The 20,875-nt window shown below is 42.8% G+C and overlaps 1 long non-coding RNA gene across 1 annotated transcript; it reads left to right on the forward strand.

Annotated features, from left to right (window-relative positions):
- Nucleotides 1–462: 462 nt before the first annotated feature.
- Nucleotides 463–19,826, forward strand: LOC122530703. The gene is made up of 2 exons (XR_006307075.1): nt 463–1,670; nt 14,803–19,826. It is a non-coding gene; the product is annotated as an uncharacterized LOC122530703 (long non-coding RNA).
- The last annotated feature ends 1,049 nt before the right edge of the window (nt 19,827–20,875 follow it).

A 20,875-nucleotide genomic window follows, 5' to 3' on the forward strand; every position in this document is an offset into this window, starting at 1 on the left:
CGACGATCGGTAGGTGGGGGAATCGTGGCCGTTTGGTGGGAGCATGGAGCGTAAAGGAACCGGTGGGGATGAATGCAGAGAACGGAGTGAGTACGAGGACGGCGAGGGGGCATGTTGCTCTCAGGACGCGCAGACCGTCAGAGTGGGACGAAAAGGACGGGTGTCTCTCGCTCTCTCTCTCTCTCTCTCTTTCTCTCTTTCTTCGTTTCTTTCGATCATTTGTCTCTCTCTTGCTTGCTCCTCGTGGAGAGGCAGAGAAAGAGAGGCCGATGGCGGGGTGAGAGCCGGCTTACTACGCGGCGAAACGCTACCACGGCGTTCAGTCGTCAGCGATCAGACCGCCGGGCAGTGTGAACCTCCCTGGGCAGTCTTCATCTACTACACTCTTCCTCGGTCTGTCTCTTCTTCGACACGAAGTGGTGATCAGCATCTGGAAAAGCCGGAGTACAGCTTCCGAGATCAGATTCGTTCTGTGACGATCGTCGACCACCTCGGTGGTCTCGAGAAAACACCGCAAGCTACGAAACTATCCGAGAAGAATTTACGCCTTGCGAGTATCGAAAGAGAAGACGCATAATGGAACACGACCGAACCAATTCGAGAGAAGAGACTTGGAGTCGCCTGTCTCCTCGAACCTCTCTACTCTTCTGTCTCTGCTACCAAGATTCGTCACAGCCGGTGACAAACAGCCGAGGCCTTCGGTTGCTCGATAATCGTGCTCGAGGCTAACAGATGTTCGAAAAGATCTTGCTAAATAAACGAGCGTCGCGGTTGAAATTACCGCGAGGCGATCATCGCGGGAGCATTTAAAATCGCAAAGAATTCCAGACAACGTCGGATATCGAGAAGTTGCTGCGATAACACCCGAAGATGATACAGAAGACGTTGCTCCGAACTGGAAGATCACTCACGAAAGTCAACATTCGCCATGAAGTTTCGTTCCCTCTCGAAATCTCGAGAAGTCGACAAGTGAAAACCAAGGGGACGAAGGAAGAGAAATGAAAGTAAGATTGTTGCAGGATCTCGTTTGAACTCAGTCTCGCGTCCAGCCACGTGGTGCTCCGAATCGCGCGAACGATCCACGCTTGATAATCCTCGGCACGTATACGTTCACTTAGCGAAACCGCGGCCCGAAAATGGTGAAAACGGCGGAGGAATCGACGAGCACGAGGCGAACCGAGGCCGTCGCAGTTAGCACGACGATCGGCGAAGCCGTTTGAAAGTAGAATTTCTTTCGTCGGCTGGTACATGTGGTGCTGTTACGATCGTTACGTAACGAGCGTCGAACAACGAAAAACCGTTCACGGCTCGGCGAATCGAACGTTGAGATTCTTGCACCGAGAATCTCGTTAGTACACGGACTAGTGCCGGATAGTGTAAATCTGTCGGAGAAGATCTTTCGTTCACGACGAGAGAGAAGACGATACGAAGATGTGTGATTGTAAATTTTTGAATAGAGGTAAAAAAAATAAAATAAAATAAAATAAAACGGAAAGTAAATGATCGAGAAAAAGTGGGAGATGAGTAGCGGCGCACGATCGTTCGAATACGTCGATAACGTCGAGTAGTTGAAGAGTACCGAAGAGAAACGTTAACGCTTTACGGACGTGTTAGCAGCCGACGGCACTTTTTGCCAACAGATCGTCACGAGTCACCGATGTACAAGTGAGGTAAGAGCCAACACCGTAAATAAAGCCAATGAAAAGCCTTCACGAGATTTTCTATTCGATCGCGTACGATCGGTATTCGAACACGTTCCCTCGATTACTCCCTTTGTACCTGACGCAGCTTCCTGCTCGCTCCTCCCTCGCGCTTCTTTATGGTGAAGTGTAGATTCGAAAACGATATTCGATAAACGATCTTCTATGATATTCCACCTCTCCGGATTTCGAACCGGTGATGCCTTTCACGAGTGAGAAGTTCGAAAGTGAACGTATCCACGTAATTCACCATGGTTTGAATATTTACACGAGGTCGAACTGGCCACGCGTGTAGCTCGCTGTTTGTTAAATTATCGAAACAGGCCCAAGCACAGTTATTTTCACAGTGAAACTCCATTTGCGAAATTTAGTCAGCGCCTGATCAAACGTAACAACTGAATCTACTTACACGAACGTGAATTTCTACTCTACGAAAGATCATACGTAACCAATGATCAATCAACGATCATCTATCGGACAAACTACTCTACGAAGTTCTGCCTCATAGCTCAAACCCCTCTTCCAGTCGTTTAACCGTCTCTGTCCGAGCCTGCACACGCGATTTATCGTTGAAAGTCGTTCTCGCTCGGTTCGCAAAGGTGCCATTAACCAAAGTGACGCTGTCGAATCAAGGGATTCCCGCGAGTGACATATTCCTTCGTGGTTTCCAGCCTCGATCTTCTTCGATGAACTCGAACCTCCAAGTACTGGGTAAATTTGTTCGAACGAACACCGAGCGAAGTTCCAAGTTCTCGATGAAGTTATCCGGTGATCGGTACGCTGGACAGGGGCAAACAGTTTCCCGACCGATCGTCCACAGGATAGATCCACCTGTTAGGCAAACAGGCTGACCGCAAATCTGTAGCTCGAGAAGAGAGAGAGAGAGAGAGAGCTCCACCTGTAGAGCGATGGTGTGTGTCTCGCGTGTCGAAAAATTTCCTCGTATTCGGACGAAAAGAGGAGCACGTGTTCAGGTAACCGCGCCCTCGGGATCGCATTGTATCCACGAAAATAGCGACAGAGTCCTTCTTCTCTCTTTCTCTTCCTCTCGACGGTTCGTGTGGCCTTTTAATCCCGCGTTCGACAGACTCGGCAAGTCAAGTGCTCCATTCAGCTTTTCGGCCACCTCGAGAGAAAATCGAGGTAGAGTATTATCCTGTGACGCGTGCGGCTACCTGTTCAAAGATTCTGGAAAGTTTCGTGGCACTTCTCCGTGTCAGTCGGTTACAGGTACTGTGTACCTGGGTATATTCCGTTGGTTTCATGGTGTTTTGGAAACTGTAAAGGATTTCGGGATTGGAGGATAATGTGGTTTAGATAAATTTGGAGGAGAATAGGCTTTCGGATGCTCGATAAATTCTAAAAACCCCAAGTGCCACCGAGTTGAATCAGGCAAAGTGATTTCCGAGCTCGAGTATTTAATCATGTCAACGTTAACGAATCAAGTGTCACGGTTTTAGCTTTCTTAAGCTCGGCAACAAAAGAGGAATTCAAGTTGGTACAAAGCGCGTCCGATTGCATTAATAGATCTCGGCGTTGGAGATTTATTTCGTTGCGAAACTTTGAACATGTTCGTCGACGTATTCGCCGGCAATTAATTTTATTTTTAGCCCGGTCTAATTTGCTTCCAAGTCGCGGCCGCATCTTCGATATCGTGACATATCGTCGAAAGTGCGGCAGCTAGTCACTGACAAACTTAAAATACTCATCAAGCTACAAACGATTTCGTACGAACGTCGGAAACAAAAACTGTAATTTACTCTTCAGAATGTTTATCTCCCGAACTTCATAACCCGGGAAACTTCGTTCGCTTTCGTAATTGCAACCGCGCTTGCAACGTGTCAATCAAAAATTTATTTCTTACTTACGTGTTGCAAACAAAAAACGTATCTTTCTCGACGAAGGTGAAAGAGTCCTCGCGGTTTAAGGATAAAATAAAACCTTTGAGCGACAACTAACTGGATCACGAATTTTGTTACTGAGGTTTTTTGTTTCGCCGAGACATCTGAGGAAATGAATTTCATTTTATTTTGTTGTAACAAGCATTTGACTTTTTCTAACTTTTATACTTTTGCACACTGCTCTTGTAGATTTTCGTATTTCTAACATTTTCGCGGACAAGTCTGTAAATATTATCACTTGAAACGTGAATATCCGTATAATAACAGTAATATTAATTTAACGTGTCTGAAAATTTCGAAATATCCTCGATAGGGGAGTAAACATCCCCCCCCCCTCACCCTCCTGTACGTACGCAGTCTACTGACGATAGCTATTCGCTAATTATTCCACAATAATCAACACCAAAACACTCTAGAATTCGTCGTGGAAATTTCGTTCAGCAAAACTCATATCCAAATTCCGTTTCTCGATCCACGCGGAAGACCACCACCAAGTCGAACGAGGAAACTAGCAGCAGGGGAAGAACTCGAAGTTCCGATCGTTCGTCGAAGGGTCGAGGGGGGGTGGGGATACTATCAAGAAGAGTATTAATCACACGCGATCAAGTCGTTAGAGACGGATATCGCGGCAATATTTTACCGCGTCACGAGGCTAGCGCAACAGCCTCTCTCAGCGTACGCACGATTTTTTATCGTTCTTGTCGCCGGGACACAAAACCAGCCAGCTTCTATAATTCATCGCGGTTAGCAGCGCGTTTCGAAATCGCGCCGTGTCGTCTCGTACGCGCCAACACGCTGGCATAAATCTTGCTCGATAAGTCGTCGTCTGATTTTCGTACGGATAAAGGGTTCGAAGCTCTCCGGCAATCGTTCGGCGAGATACGAAACGAGCCAGGTTATGGTTGCAATGGACGCGTGTTCTGACGAATCTGTGTGTCGTTTTGGCACGGATCGAGACTTGTGTCTTGTAGATACGAAATACAAGTTAGCTAGTGTACTTGGATATCGTTAAACTATTTTTTTTTTTTTTTTTTTTTTTTAGGAGTTTTAAACTTTCTATAAGATATAGTATCATTGAGATTTACTCGTTCAGAGGTTCAAAGAATGTCTGAATTTTTACATCCGTTTTAATTTTGCCGTCATTGAGAAAACTTTAAACGAAAGTTTCTTTTGCGTGTATTTCGTTCAAACAGATTCTGAAGATGCTTGTCATTGTTCAAAAAAGAAAAAAAAAAATAGTACATAATAGGGATAAGAATGAATATATTCTCGTTTTGTCATATTATTTCCGTTCGATATTACACTTTTGGATTTTTGGTAGTTTTAGCGAATATCGGTTCTAGAACGATCATTCATCAGAACATGGATCCTCCTCTGAGAAATCTTAGGACGAGTGTGATATTTGTTTCAAACATTGGAAAAACGAACTAATACATTATACAACGACGAATCACGTGCAGTTTGAAACTGTTACTATCTACAGTAAATACTGATTGTCAAAAATTGAAAATTTCGAGCGTGAGTGTACGTTCGATCTCCAAGCCCGTGGCCGTCGGACGCTCGACGTGTTCGTAACGCTTCGCTTTAAAGTAAGCTTTAAACTGCTCGAGGTCTGCTTGATTTACGACTGTGGACGAAACAGGAATATGTATTAAAATGTGTGAGCAGACTTTAACAACGCCTCTAATTTGGATGGTTGGGAGTTTGATTCTGTCAAGTGTGAACATTTTCTTCGGTTGTTCAGTACATTGTGTTAGGTCGAAGATTTTATGTTTACAGAGGTTTCTGATGTAATTTATATTGCGATACGAGGAAAATTACGAATATAATTTTGAGAGTTATTTGAAATATATTCAAAGCTCCATTAATAAGATCGGGAGCCGTTTTCAATTTCAATCATCGACTTGCAAGTACGTATCGATAAAAAAACACAAGACGCAGGAGACGGAAATCCGACGATTTAGCAAAAGTAAACTCACTCGCTAATAACTACACCTCGGTATCAAGATATCCAGCCCTTTTCTCGCTCACTTTGTCTCAATTCCCAAAACACCCCCCCCCCCACCCCCAGAAAGCCGCGACCTCGCTCATCCTCCTCGCTCCGCGCGAAGTCACGAACGAAGTCCTCTGTTGCCCAGTGGCCCCGCTGGATTTAAAAGTCATCGGGATTTAAGCACTCAATCGAGCAACCACCTCGAGGAAAGGAACAAAAGGAATGAAAAAAAGAGAAAGAAAAGAGAATCCGGAGGAAACGAGAAGGAGGAGAGTATCAGAACGGTAGTATCAGATAGCTGAAGTGAATGAAATCGACGCGATCGATTCGTTATGCGGTTCCTGTGAGTAATGCGTTCCGAGAAACAGGACAATGTGTCTTGGAACGAAAATAAAGGCTTAGACCCCCAGAGGAAGACAATCGGCGTTGCTGGTGCGCGCGCGCGCTCTCTTTCCCTTGGGTTAGCTGCGGTTCGGTAGATATACCCCAGAGGGTATATCTGCCTTCTCCGGGGCCTTATACGGGCCATTATCCGATCGTGGAATTTGAGATCTGGCCCTTTCAGCCGCGCGTCAAATTATCCCTGAGCACAATGCGCTCGTTGATTGATATCTTCAGTCGTACATAGCTGCTGTAACGTGGCCTGGCCCGCGTTCGTTCCTCCGTTCGTTCGTTCGTTCGTTCGTTCGTTCATTCGTTCGCCTTCTTTTGGCCTCCTCGCCACCTCTTTCTCCGTCTCTCTCTCTCTCTTTCTCTTTCTCTCTCTTCCTTTCGTTCGTTTCTTCTCGCTTTGGTCGCCTGGTTGTTCCATCCAGCAGCGGTTCACGCTCCGTCCTCGTCTCGAATCGAGTCGCCGCGCCGTTTGATTTCCTCGTGTTCGTTTTCTTTTTTTTTTTTTTTTTTAAGGCCGGACCCGTACAAAGCGAGCGCCGAATATTTCTAGCCGCGGACCCACGCAGCCTTTCTACTTGATTTATTCTAAAACCTCTGGCTTTCTTCGGGCCAGGCCACTCCCGACCCTAAGCCAGAGCCGCGGGAACGAATCCTCTTACGAAACTTTTCGATTACGTTCACCCGTTCGCCCGTGCTTGTACCGTTTCCTGTGGTGGTTACGTCTTCGAGCTAACGTTCGTGTTACCGAGATACAACACGAAACGTGAGAGTTTCGTTCTTTGCGAAACGGAATGACGTATGTATGTATGTACACCGAGCTGTTTTAATTTTGAACACGAGTTGACGAATTTGTGATTGATGTTGAGAAGAGAAAGTGGTGGTATTATGGGACTTTTTAATGTGAACTTGAAATCGGTGATAATTCTTCATGAAGAGAACGCACGACATCGTATGGTGACATAAAATTTGGAAATTTGTTTTGGATGTAGTGAAGTTAAAGTAAAATGTTTAAAATATAACTGAAACTAATGGATACTTTGATACGTTAATCGTGAAACAGAAATTCTAATTAATGAAAGAGACGTTGGTGGTGATAACCTCGGTTGAATCTTGTTATTTCATTAAATTCTGAATCTTAAGGATGTAAAATCCGCGAATGAATCTCATATTTTATTCAAATGTAAATACTGGTGAAAGCAATTACTTTCCACTGTTAGCGTGGTAATTCCTTTCTTCGAATCTAATTTGAAACGTCAGATCCTACTTGCACGATGGCTATCATTAGCGAAATTTTGCAAATTACTATTGTTAAAAAATTCCTAATGAAGCAAATATTTAAACGTGAATTTTACAAACTATAATTTGTACAATTTTAGAATTCCTACTCGTGTGACCAAGATCCATAACCTACGCTTGCTAGTTATCAATTCGATAATATTATTAATTATTATTATTATTATTAATAACATTTATATTAAATTTCATTTATATTATTAATTATTATTATTATTACCATTTATATTAAATCCCATGCAAGTCCGATATTTAAGAGTCAAATGATCCCCGATATTTTCACTCACGCGCTCCATAAGCTTCGAAGGAAATATCATGGTTCTCAAATAAATCGAAGATTTCGTACGAAGTAAGATCGTTGGTCGCAAATTAGACATCCGCCACAATAATCGTGTATTACCTGCAGCTGCCTGAGAAATATTTCGAAAGCGACACCCTAATCGTCGGTAATTACGCATGACCGAATTAGGTAATTACTCGAGGCGCAGGGCCATCCATTTATCTCTTTACTTAACCCATTTTAGCCCAAATTGGTGTAATTAGCGCGACTCGGAGCATATAATGCCCGACTCCCTGCAGGAACCTAGAGGAATCCTACGGAACTCCCGTGCCTTCCCGTAGATCTCGTCCCTCTTTGTGTAATTCTTCTTATCGTCCACGTTCTTGCTTATCACCTCTTTTCAATTTTTCTTGTCTGCCGGCTTTCTGCCTTTTTCTATCTCTTTCTCTCGCCGTTTTCAATCCGTGTCGTCCTTCGCCGTGATTTTGAAATTCGTTTACTGTTAACTCGCACGTTTTCGAATATTCGAAAAGTTAATGATAAATTGATATCTGCAATCTGAATTCTTCATCTATTTTGTTAATTTGTTTCAAACGTTTTGCTATTTACGGCAATTGTGGCGTAACAAAATTTTTATCCAATTGTACGCCAGCTAAAGTTAGCTTGTTCTTAGACGTGTTAATTCATATGTAATGTCCGTTAGAAAACACTGCGATGCAATCATTGCCTAGAAACAGTCATATTTAATTTCTCAAGTTCCATGATCGTGTTTCCACAAAATTCAAAAATTTCAAAATCATCTTGAGAGTGTTTCCACAGTTTTTAGTCCTACAGTTTTTTCGTCAACGATTCGCTCGTAATTCTTCGATTCACCAATGAATCTCACTGTTCTTGGAAACGTATTATTATCCCACGTGTTTTATTCAAACGTGAGTCGTAAAATGCCAAGAATTCCTCAGTAACCAACTCGACTGATCATTTCTTGCCCAGAAACTCTCGTCGAGCCGTACCGAAATCGAAGAGGTTGTTCCCGCTCGTCAAAGGATTCGACGAGGGAATTTTCTGCAAGACGCGGCGCGTCTCTCCGAGTCTCTCCGTGCATTTTTTCCCCGAGGAGTTCCGACTCTGGCGGGCCATTTTTCACGGGGCACCTCGCGCCCTTCCACCCCCCTCGCTAGCCTCGTGTTGGCATTTGAACCGGTCGAAGGGACGCCGAACGGCCGGAAGCGAGTTTTCCGCGCCGTCGCCGCCGCCAGCAGCGTCGTCGAGTGGATTTTTCTCGCTTTTCCACTGGCTGCCGGCGTAACGAGGTTACGCCTTAAGTATTTGCTCGTCGATTTCGCGACGATGGGGACTGACTCTCTCTCTCTCTCTCTCTCTTTCTCTCCTCGTCCAACGCCTTCGAGGGCCTCGAAAAATTCGCCATCCGGAAAAAAAGTTCTACGTGACTTTCCCTCTGCGTTCCCACTCGTCTATTTGCTCCTTTTCATCTCGACGGATTTCGACGCTAACTTTCCACTCTTCCCTTTCTCTTTTCCCTCCTCTTTCTCCCTGTTCTCCCGCGTAGGGGGAGAGAAATTTTAGTTGGAAAGAGGGAAATAGGGAAGAATAGAGAGGGAAGAGAGGGATAATCGTTGGACGGGACGTTTCGTTCCGTGCCACGAGCGAGAAAAGTTGTGTCGTGCATGACTGGTGACCGGGTATTGGACGAGAGTAACGGCGCTGCGCTTTATTGGATAATTTAGTGGCGATCTAGAGAACGATTTGGGGGGCTAATGGGATCGTTATTGCGTGGGTAGGCCGGCTGAAAAGTGATTTTTGCGCTATGAAGTGGATAAAGAGACGGACCGACCCGACCCCGTAGTGCATCGAGGGATGAACGCTAGAACTGTCTGACTATTTAATCGCTGTTCTCCTTCCTTTCGTCCCCCCCCCTCTCCCCCCGTAGTTTTTCTTTTCTTTTGTTTCTTCACCCTTTTTTGTTGAAAATTTACTATGTTTCCGATGTCATATCTACTATATTTCCTAATATTATTTAGTGTCAGTAGAGCAAGAACACGTTTCGTTAGTTAGGAAAATCTCGTTCTCCTCTTCCAGCAAGTTTCTGATGAAATTCCGAATTTTTAATGAAATTTCTCTCGCGTCTTTCTTTCTGGAAGATTCTCGCGTGCATACATTGGAGAGTGAACTTTCGAAAATTGAAATAACTTCGTGGCCAAAGTTTCAACATTTTGTGCTACGAGATCAAGTAGAAGGGACAAACGAGGAACTTGAGGGCGTCTAATGAAAATCTAGTAAATTGAAACATATCTCGAGACGTATAATTTCGTAATTTCGAAATAAATAATTCTGTGGGAATGTTACATACGACGATCTATCTGTTACGTATTCGTCATCGTGAAACTATCGATCGCGTCATCTCTCGCCAAATGTCAAGCTTTGCATCCGGAACGCGATGATTTTCGAAACAGAATACAACGACGACAACAACTTGAAAGTCATCATTTTTCGAGCGTGAATGCCGAAGGTGAAAGAATCGGATCGTTTACAGGTGTGTCGCGGTGGCATCGTCTATTCTTTGCGTCCCAGCCCTTTCGAGGCGACGTAGGTCGATACCTATGCTTAAAATTTCAGCGGGGCTGCCGTTTCAGGTCATGCGTGGCGTATAAATATTGTGCATAAATAAGCACGCTTATTTATGAGATTTTTATGAAAATTCACTCTACCTCTCCAATAGGGGTTAGCAACGCTGCTTAGAGAACCGTTAGGTATCTGACACTCGGGTTACATATATTTTCCCACGTCAAATCGCTGTTGGTTTTATCTCGAATATGCAAAGGTAAAAATTCGTCTGGAATATTTTACGTAGCGACTTTTTCTTTTTCGTCGATCGAATGTATCATGTGCACAGAGATAAAAAATTCACGTAAGATTTCCTTCTTTTTACAATAACCTTTCAATCTCGAATCATTCATAAATTTTCCTCGCGCCTGAATTATCAATTTCGACAGCAGATAATTAACTTCCACTCGGTAGAGGCTCGAGTTCCCTCCGTTTTTTTTTGAAACTTTGTCAAACGTTACGCAGAATTTTCTTGTCTCATCGCGAATTGTCGAACAATTTTAGAACAAAATAAATTTTCGAAACCAATTTTTAATAAAGTTTGTGGTATCCAGAATTCATTAGTCGAGACGATTCATGAGAAAAAACGAAAGGATCATCGCCTTATGCTAATAGGCGAAGGAAACACACCCTTGGGGAGTTTTCTCACGGCATACTTGTAGTCTAAGGAATATTAATAGGTGTCCCTCTCTCCCCCCCCCCTTCCTTCGACCCATCATTCTTCGACACGAGGAAATTTCCGCGTCGAAGGGTTAAGGGCGAAGCTGCTGGACCATCTGTGTACCTACTTTGTAACCTTCGTTCTCTGACGAGCCTACGTTCCATTAGCATGCTCGCGCCATTATAATATAATACGCGGTGAATCCGTTCGGGCTATATTTATTCTAAGGGGAGCAGGTAAAGGGTTGACGCGGCTAGAATTTAAAAAAAAAAAAGAACCTTCGGTTTCGATGCAAACAGTCGCACGATTTGAATCCTTTCACTCGGCTGTTATTCCACGTTTATTATATTTGAGAAGTGGAAATATTTCTATGTATTTGATTTCTTTTTTCCTCTCTCTTTTTGTTTAGAGTACTCGGAAGAATACTTGAGGAAGAGTTTTTGACTTTTGGAAGCTTTAATATTTCGGTAGATTGAAGTTTTTATGAAAAACTGAGTATTTGAATATTCTTGAGTTGGGAATTTCACAATAAAATAAAGTAACTACAGAAGTGTGAAACTTTTACGAAGGTAACGAGGAAAAAGAGTGTTAAAGGAAAATGTGTAATTAACCTCGATGGTTCTCTTCGTTTTTTTTTTTTTTTTTTTTTTTTCCAAAAAAAGGTAGATGGCGACGAAATTACGATTTTTAAGCGTCGACATTCAATAATTAGCAACAATAAGAAGACTTTTGTGCAAAGCGTTTAATGAAAGTGGCTCTTTTGCAGCAGCGGAATAGCAGTGATTACAGTGTTTAAAAATTAATTAATATCGCGGAGCGTGAAAACACCGAAAGGGACAAAAGCAATTTTAATTGCCGGCGATAAAAAACGTCAACGTCACAAGAAATTCATTAAAATATGTCAATGAATTTATCGAACTTCTCTGTCGTCGAAAAACAGCATTAATAAGTAATTATCAATTTCCAAACGTTTTTGTAATCGGACTGTTCACGTCTCATTCTTCATGCTACGTCAGTTTTATCATAAGAATTTATCGAAAATATACGGAGATCTTAATTATCTATATTAATGGGCATATTAGTATATCAAAAAGATGAAAAATTTTCAATGAGAGAAGCATTTCAATCGAGACACTTCTGTTTCTTAATTAAAAGGTGAATAATGATAGTCAGAAAATTCAAACATTTTTGAATCTAAATTCTAGACAAGAAAAGCAAAAAGGAAAAACAAACAAACAAGGAATTAAAAGTCGGAATCCATCGTCAATCTATTAATAATAATAATGGCTGTTGCAGTGAATGCTGTGATACAATATTATTCTCGACACGAAGCTGAGAAAATTGTTCACAGCCAACCATCTCGCCACGCAGGTTAACATTCACGCGATCGAGATGGGACCCCCGGCAGAAATCCGCGCGATTCTCGAGATCTGGAGGCGGTCCGGTCGAAATTAGCCGGGTCGTTGTACGTCGTAGAATAAAATTACGTCGAAGAATCCGCTGGCCAGTGCCCTTTCCTGGGGGCCCGTTGCCCTCCCCCGTCGACATCATCCTCCTCGTCTTGATGCGATTATAATGAACGCTCGGTTTACCGTGGAGCCTGATAACCGAACCCCCGAAGAAGAAGACGAAGACGAAGGGGGAGAGAAAGGAGAAAAAGACCGGAGCAGAGGAGGAAGGTGAAGAAGACGAGCGCAAGGTGGACGCGAGTACGAGAAGGACGAAGGGGAACAAGAAAAAGCGGAGAGTAAAGAGAGGCGAAAAAGAGGGGGGAAAAAAAACTAAGGAAAGAGAAAAGAAAAAGAAGGGAGGAAGAGGTTAAGAAAAAAAGAAAGCAAAAGAAAAGGAGAGACGAGAAGAAAAAGCAGAGAGAGAGAGAGAGAGAGTTGAGCAATAATATGAGAAGGCGGGGCAGGCCGGAATACGTAATGCGCTAAGAGCGAGGCCGAAGAGCGCGTCTTGAACGGAGCATGAAATTGGCTTTTCGGCCGGGATCGATTTGCGACAAAAAAGTTGTTGTTGCTAGTTGTTGTTGCATCCCGCGATGCGAGAGAGATACAATCGTGCCTGTCGGACTCCACGCTGTTGCTAATTTGAATTCATTTCGTGCCTTGGATCTGTTGGATCGTTGCTCGCCATGCTGCCGCGCGAACAAGACGAACATGCATACAGTGTACACTGTGTCCGATTTTATGGACGCTGATGACGCGCGCGTAGAGACGAAATTGTGCTTTCGAAATTCGAAATGACATTCGGATATCGTTGACATCTTTAATATTTAATTGTTAGTAATTAGAGGATCCTTGTGTATTTATGATTTATTTATTTGGGATTTAAGTGGTACGAAAGAAATGCACGCTCCCGCCCGAAAGTCTTAGCACACTTTTATTTTTATCGTGGATTATCGTGGATATTTTATATTACAATACAATCTATCAAGTCTTTATTCCATTAAGTATGTTTTATATTTATTGTATTTTAATTATATCGTATGTAGTATATTTATTGCAAGTACAATAATTTATATCGTACTGTGCATACAATTTATAATTTATGTTTATTATATTATTTTTATTGCATAAATATAGTACTTGCCCTAAGATTTCTGTGCGAGAGTATATTTAATGGGTGGAAATATAGACAACGTTTAAAGTATTCGATGTAATTAAATCGTGAATCTTTGTGCGATTTGAAATTTTCATGAATGCTGTATTAAAGAAATTTCCGTCTATTACTGGTTACTGTAACAAATATTCTATATTTTTTTTATATTTCACAAGTGTACAAAAATCTGCATTCTAGTTACGAATTTATATAAAAATCTACAGCTTAATCATATAATCGTCTGATTTGAGATTACTTTGATTCTAGATTTGTTGGGTTAACATACCCAGAACAGGTCACAAAGTCTTCGCAAACAGTTGAGAGAAATTGTACTGCTTTCTCGGCTTTCTTTGAAAAAAATAAAACGGTGTCGATGATGCTACTCGCGTTTTATAATTCACACGCTACCGTATTAATATATTACCATCGCATTGAAACGGAAGAATTCGAAATTAAAATACCGCGTAATGTTTCCAAACTATCGTCTTTGTATCTTCCGAAATTATCCCAAGCCTGAAATATCGCGCGTTCCGCTCGGAAAGTAAACGTAAATGCCAATTTTTCCACATTTCGTTCAATTTCCATAATAGCCATTTGTTCGGTAACAGCGCGAAGGACGGCGCCCGAGTGTGTAATTTCTCCGCGGTATTATCGTTTCTTCGTGTGCATTTTGCGTCCGAGACGATGCTTGTTGCTTTCCTTTCCTCGTCTCCTTTCAAATTCGCCACCGTTTCTCGCTGGACACGCCAATCCGTGTCCCCGGTGTAGCTTGCAATTCTTTTGAGTCACGAAATGCGTATGATTGATACCTCGACGCGAAATAACAATAATTATTATTAAGCGGTAGCGCGTCGGTGAAACCGCACGCTCGTTTTCCAGTATCTCGAAATTGGAGGCTCGAATTATCGGTTGTCCGATATGGGCCAAACAGTTAGTAGCGGTAACAAAAAAAAAAGAGAGAGAGAGAAAGAAAAAAGAGATACAAGGGGAGGAAAAAAGAGAAATAAAACATTCTACAAAAAAAAATACGGTCGAAAAAATACCGAAAAATAGCGGCGATATCGCTTCACCGTCACTCGGTTGACCAACTTTTCGTTGGTATTTACTGGTTGTTCTTTTTTCCTCTTTTTCTCTTTTTTTTCTTTTTTTCTTTCATGCTCGCCATTTTTTCGGCGAGCTAGTACATCGAGTACACTCGTAATCCGAGCAACTCGTTGCAGCTTGTTTCGAATACCGTTCCACGTGCGAATGAGAATCGCATAGTGAATTCTCTCCCGTTCCTTCCCCGTCGATATTACCAATCTCTCTCGGCAGAAGTATGTTCGTCTGACCAAAGAATTTTCTGTTTGTTTCAGGTGTGTCGGAAGTGTGCTTTTTGCTTAGTGGCGGTATTCGGTAAGGATCCTCTTCCGTCGAAACGGCGGGGAAATCGGTCGGAAGTGTTCGAATTCGATCGCAGTGCACGATGATGATGAAACCGGTAATGAAATATTTTTTTTTTTTTAAATGTCTCTAGCCGTACGGCGAAGTGGTAGGCGACGAACGCTTTCTTTGAACTTAAAAATTTCGTTCAATCGAAATCGTTCGTTCGATTAAACCGCACGTGTTTAAAATTAATTTAATTGCAGCACGTGCCCAATGCAATATTTCATATGATATTTACATGCAAATAATTGATGTATGACAAAATTCTACGGTCCGATCGACGAGTTTCAAAGGTGTGCCCTCTAACGGTATTACGTGAAGCTCGAAAAGAAAAGGAAAAAAAAAAGAAGAAAATACCTGATATCTAAAATGCGGCGAGCGATCCACGGTTAAAAAGTTTCTCCATAAATTCGTCACTGTCAGAGAAATGATATATACACGCGCTCTGAAGTCTCGTCGAATTATCTCGTTCCACTTATCAGAGACAAACCTCGGCCCTGCTCCCCTTTGAACAAATTACCGAAAAAAAAAAAAAAGAAAAAGAAAAGAAAAACAGGACGCGCAGACAAACCGACTGTTTCCAAGAAGGAAAAAAAAAAAAAAAAAAAAAAANAAGAAGGAAAAAAAAAAAAAAAAAGAAAAGATCTCCACTTATCTCAATTTACGTTGCATCAACAAAAATCATTGCTCCAGCTCGACACACAGGCAATAAAAGTATCTACACTTCCGGTCCAACTACCCCCTAGACACTGTTCCCATCGTCGCACGGGAGGTCCCTAATGACCGACTCGATTTTACTCTTCGAACTTTCAACGTGTAAGCGAAGAACCGCAAACGTGAAAAGCTACTCTTCTCATCGAGATATGTCGGAACGTTTCGCGTGTTCCTTTGTCTTTTTCGTTTCTCAAGTGGTGTTTTATCAGACGATGCCTTTCATTATTACATTTTTATTTGAATTAAGAGAGAGAAAGAGAGCGAGAAAATATCAATGACGTTTCGGTTCAATGGAATTACTGAGGCATTGAAGTTCCACGGCGGCAGATCAATCTCGAAGATCTCAATTATCGCGGAGAGCGAGAGCGAATCGATGCGTTAATTTCTATCAGAGATAACGATCGGAGCGGGGCAAGTGAAGAGTTAACGAGTCAATTACGTCCACGGAAAAATACGAATTTACATAACCCGACCTATGCGGCTCTTCGTAAGGCGCATATTTCTTCTCACGATCCTCCCCCCCCCCCCCCCCGTAAACTTTTCATCTCGAGTAGCCATCGGTGCCACTTACAAGAATATCCTACAAGCTCACTGTTAAAACGAACACATACACAAGAAGAAGAAGAAGAAGAAGAAGACAGTAAAAAACGCAGGGAAGAGAAAAGAAAAAAAGGAAGAGAGAAACGAAAAAAAGGGAAGATGTTTTCGCGCTTCGTGGGGTGGTTGGGTGGGGCTGGTTGCGTCATCGAGAGAAGCGAGGCGCCGAAGAATCCAACGAAGACGATACGGCTCTGCCATCCGCCGGCCAGATAGGGTATAATCATGGCGAGTTTCGTATCTCGAAAGGGGCACACGGTAAGATGGTCCAACATCTGCCGCTGCAGGGAATCTCTGCCCACATGCTGGCCCCGTCGTGCACGTACGTACGCACGCACACGCGCAAAAAGTGACATAGCTACACGCCGGGACGTCATGTAAATTCATTCGAAACACATGGCAGGGACGAGGCGGCGTTCTTCTCGTGCGCGCAAAAGGGTTCCTCCGCGAGGTGGAATCCGAGGAGCGCCGCACGGGGGGGCGCTGCGGGTAAAAAAGGCAGACGATAACTTCGACTTTTAGACAAGGACCTCTCTCTCTCTCTCTCTCTCTCTCTTCTTCTCTTTGGGCTCTTCACCTCTGTCTCTGTTACGCGAGGGACCACCGGTTCAAATGAGTCCACCGGTTGGTCGCCTCTTTTTTATTTCGTCGCCCCGATGATCGAAAACCCATTTCAGTTTAGTGGAGATTCCGAGGGTAGAAGATTTCTTTTTGCCATTTTTCTGATTCACTTTGGAGAATGGTAGTTGTATGGATTTTGTATGAATTGAGAGGGACGGCAGTCCTAGTTGTTGGGGGTAATACTACTGGGCAATAGAGTAGAAAACTATCGTGTATCTTGTAGGAAGCACTCTGAAAATTCAACAGTAGCTCGCGATGCTTGATAATGTATTGCAAAGTATCCAATGTATAATTATAAATAAATATATATTGGCAGTACTTAGAAAGCAAATGCTTCGCGTCGCTGAAATTTCCGACAACTAAACGAGAAGGTCGGTCCAGATAATTTTAATGAAATTAAATTAATCACAGCTAAATTGCATCGCGGCTGGTAAATATTAAACTATCTTTTCCAACGCACACGTATGTACGTACAAACGAACTAGCTTGGCATCAGAATAAAAATTCTGTTTGAAGATACAGTGAAAATCACGACGAGGTTTAAGATCGTTAAACATTTATTGGCCTAATCAGTTGATTTTTTTTTTTAATTCGAGTCTTCGATCTGATCGTTCCTCGTCGCCGAAAGAACGAGGGAAGAAGGACGAAACAGAAAAGAGACCTAATAAAGACCTAAAAATAAAATCACCGGCGTAAAATGGAGGAAAGAAAAGGGGAGGGAGGGGGGGGGGGAGGCAAGTGTAAACCCGCGGCGGGGAATAAAAATACAACTCGGCTCGAAATAACAGGGCGTTCGGGTAACGAGTGTTCCCTCGTCTAACGAGGGTTCCGTAGAAATCGTTAACGGGGTAATTCTCGCGTTCCGCGGCTAATTACACGCCGAAACCATGGAAATATACCGCCGCTCTTGATTCATTATGCTGACACGAACGCGATAATGGATCGCCTTTTGTTTTCGATTCGTCAAGTTCAAAATCGGGAGGGGGGATCTCGATCCGGCTGCCAGATAGACTCGTTGAAACGATAACTGCTGCGGCGGAAAACCGCAGGCGAAAAGAAAAAGAGAGGATCATCATCACGTTAGGTGAAAGCGAGAAGATGAGAAAAAAAGAAAAAGGTACATGAACAGAGAAAGAGAGGTAAAGGGGGAGAAGAGGAAAAAGAAAAAGAAGAGAGAGAGAGAGAGAGAGAGAGACGGAAAAATAGGAGTAAGCTCGCCGCGCTCGGAATTGCAGAACTGCCTTTAATTAAAGCCATCAAGCTAGTTGAACAATTATCATTAATTATGGACGTTGCTTGGTCGCTCACACGAGCCGTCGTCGTCGTCATCGTCGTCGTCGTGGCTGCCCAGAGAGAGAACCGTTTCGCTTCGTTCGCGTGCACCGCGTCAATTTGAAAAGAGGGGGTTTGTAAGGAGGAAAAAAAAAAAAGAAGAAGAGGAAGAGGAGGAGAGATAAAGGATGGAATATACGAGAGGTAAAGAAAAAGAAGGAGAAAGAGAGAGAAACGCACATGGTTCGGCCCCCATGATGTATTTTCATCGACGCGCTGCTTCTTCGTCGTCGCGTCTTTTTTCTCTTCCTCTTTCCTCTCCTTTACCTGTTAGTCTTAGACAACTGATTCAAGAGAGGCCGTTCAATTTGAGATCACCGATCAAGAGGATTATTCACCGTTAATTAAAGGCGCGTTAATTAAAAAATTACAACCCCTGGTTTCATGCTCAGATCGCCTGTTGTCTCGCTTATAAATCGTTGGCCGCGCTTGCTAGCTCGCACTAGCAAGGAAAGACGCCTCGTTCGCAAGGAAGAATAGAACACATCCTTCTTCGATTCTCTCGTCTCGGCTGTTGCGACGCGATAACGCGTAAAACAGGGTCAGGTTACTCGTGATCTCGAGGAAAATTCTGAATGACTCTCCGAAGGTGTTTAAAGATCCTTTGGGATTGAGAAATCCACGCGTGAAACTGAACGCGCGTCGCAGTAAAAACGACGATTTACGTTGTCACAAAATTCTCAATAACTCGGATGTCTCCGATCCACGCATTTTGAGTGTATAGAGTACTGTTGTATTCCGAGTATTTGTCTCGAGATCGTCATTTCACGACATAGAAACAAAGAGTAAGATGTAAATTTTGTTTGTCGTTACGAGATTCTAGTTGGACGAAGCTTCTGTTTTACATCATATTCGTTGAGCTAAACCATGTTGGAATTTTCATTTTTCAAAGACGACTACCTCATTAGCTTCCCACTACGTTAAACCACTAAAGATACGTTTGATCTAATCGACTGAGCAACAATCACAGTCATAAGGAAGTCGAAGCAACACATGTTGGATAAAGTTTTCTTCTTCGATAGTATCTCCATGCCCTAACTCCGCTTTAATAAATAGACTTAGATACTCCATAATGGTCGTGTATAGTCTTTAATGTCTACCCCGAAGCCAGGGTAAACTATCAATTTACTTTTCCCTTAAACGTCACCTGGGGAATGTAAAATGAAACACAACAACGTTTTACCTACTCTCCGACAATCGTTAACTCTGCTTGAGAACACTTTAGCCTCGAAAATAAGTTTTCCCTTTCCTAAACAGAGAAGCCTCTACATTATCGTAATATTATTTCTCCCTTTTAGATTTGATTGTATTAATTGGAGAATCGAAAGGAAAAATGATGCGAGCGACAAAATTGTAGGAGAAGAATCTGTATGTACACTTGTAACATCTAATATACATTTTATGTGTATTATTTGATGTTATAGAGACACTATAGAGACATTCCTAACACTTAGGGATACTTTGTACGTTTTAGAAAATTTTCTAAACACCACAGTAACAGATCCACGTTGTATTATTTATCTCCTCAGAAAAAAAAAAATTGTCGGACTGCGCGACGATAACGTTTCTCTAATAACGACGGATCAAAACTCGAGGTGTACCCTCTTTCCCTACGAACGCACCCATCAAGAAAGGATAACCACGGTTCTCCAAGAAAGAGAAAAAAAAGAAAAGGAAAAAAAGAAAAGAAAAAGATAAGAGGCTCAACGAGACGAAAAACAAGCTGCCCCAACAGAGGGGAAGCCTAAAAAGCAGACTCGGTGGCTGACCGCGGCTAATCTTCTCGCGCCCCATAATTAATTACGCGTTATCTGGAACAGGTTCCGATTACCGGTGTGTGTGCGTCTTAACGGTACAATAGTGAGCGCGTCCTTCCCCCCCTCGATAATGGGCCAGATAGCGTGTCCTTATTAGGAAAAATTTAAGGTTCGGGGCAGCGTGTTTACGAGCGGAGGCACCGCGCGCGCGAACCAACCCAGAATGAAAACCAAGCCATATTTCTCCGTGAAATTTAACGAACCGCTGGCGCAATGGGACACCATTAAAAAATTCCTCGGCGTCATGTGGCATCGTGCGTGCACGCAACGCCGATAAACGCCGCCGGGCAAACGCCCAGCCGACTTGACTCGGGGCAAACGAGCAGCAATGATAATATTACGAGACGTTTCACGCAGGCGTTTCGGGAGGGGGGAATGGAAAACGAAAAGGAAAAATCGATTCGTCGGAAGCGGGCAGCGTAATTCTGATTACGGGATGCACGTATCCAGTGGATGGATGGATCGACAGTTTGAACTATTAGGAAGTTTCGCTCCTGATTTTCTATTTTCGCATTTCCGTCTTCCATTTACCATTGGTGAAAGGAGTTGGAAGTTTGGCGAAGTTTGTGAACTTGTGGTTAGAAGAACAGGGAATTTTCGGGAAATAGCGTTCGAGCGCTTTGAATAATTTTGATTCACGAGGTGGTTACCTTACTTTCTGCGAGACTACTGTGCTACGAAGTTACGAGGGAATGGTTGGAGTTTCTAATATTCATCACGACCAGAATTACATTTTGGAAGAAAAGTTCCACGAACCAGCGTTTCTTTACAAATATTGATTGTCTTGTCCGTTCACACGAATAAATCATATATCGTCACATTGTATTATACAGGATAAACATTAAACAAAAGTACATTGAAAATGATCTTACATAAAATACAATAGTTTCTCTATAGGTCCGTCGTTCCTTCATAAATATTA

Source organism: Frieseomelitta varia, unplaced genomic scaffold (genome assembly GCF_011392965.1).
Source record: "Frieseomelitta varia isolate USP_RPSP 00005682 unplaced genomic scaffold, Fvar_1.2 scaffold_353, whole genome shotgun sequence".
Classification (NCBI taxonomy): Eukaryota; Metazoa; Arthropoda; class Insecta; order Hymenoptera; family Apidae; genus Frieseomelitta; species Frieseomelitta varia.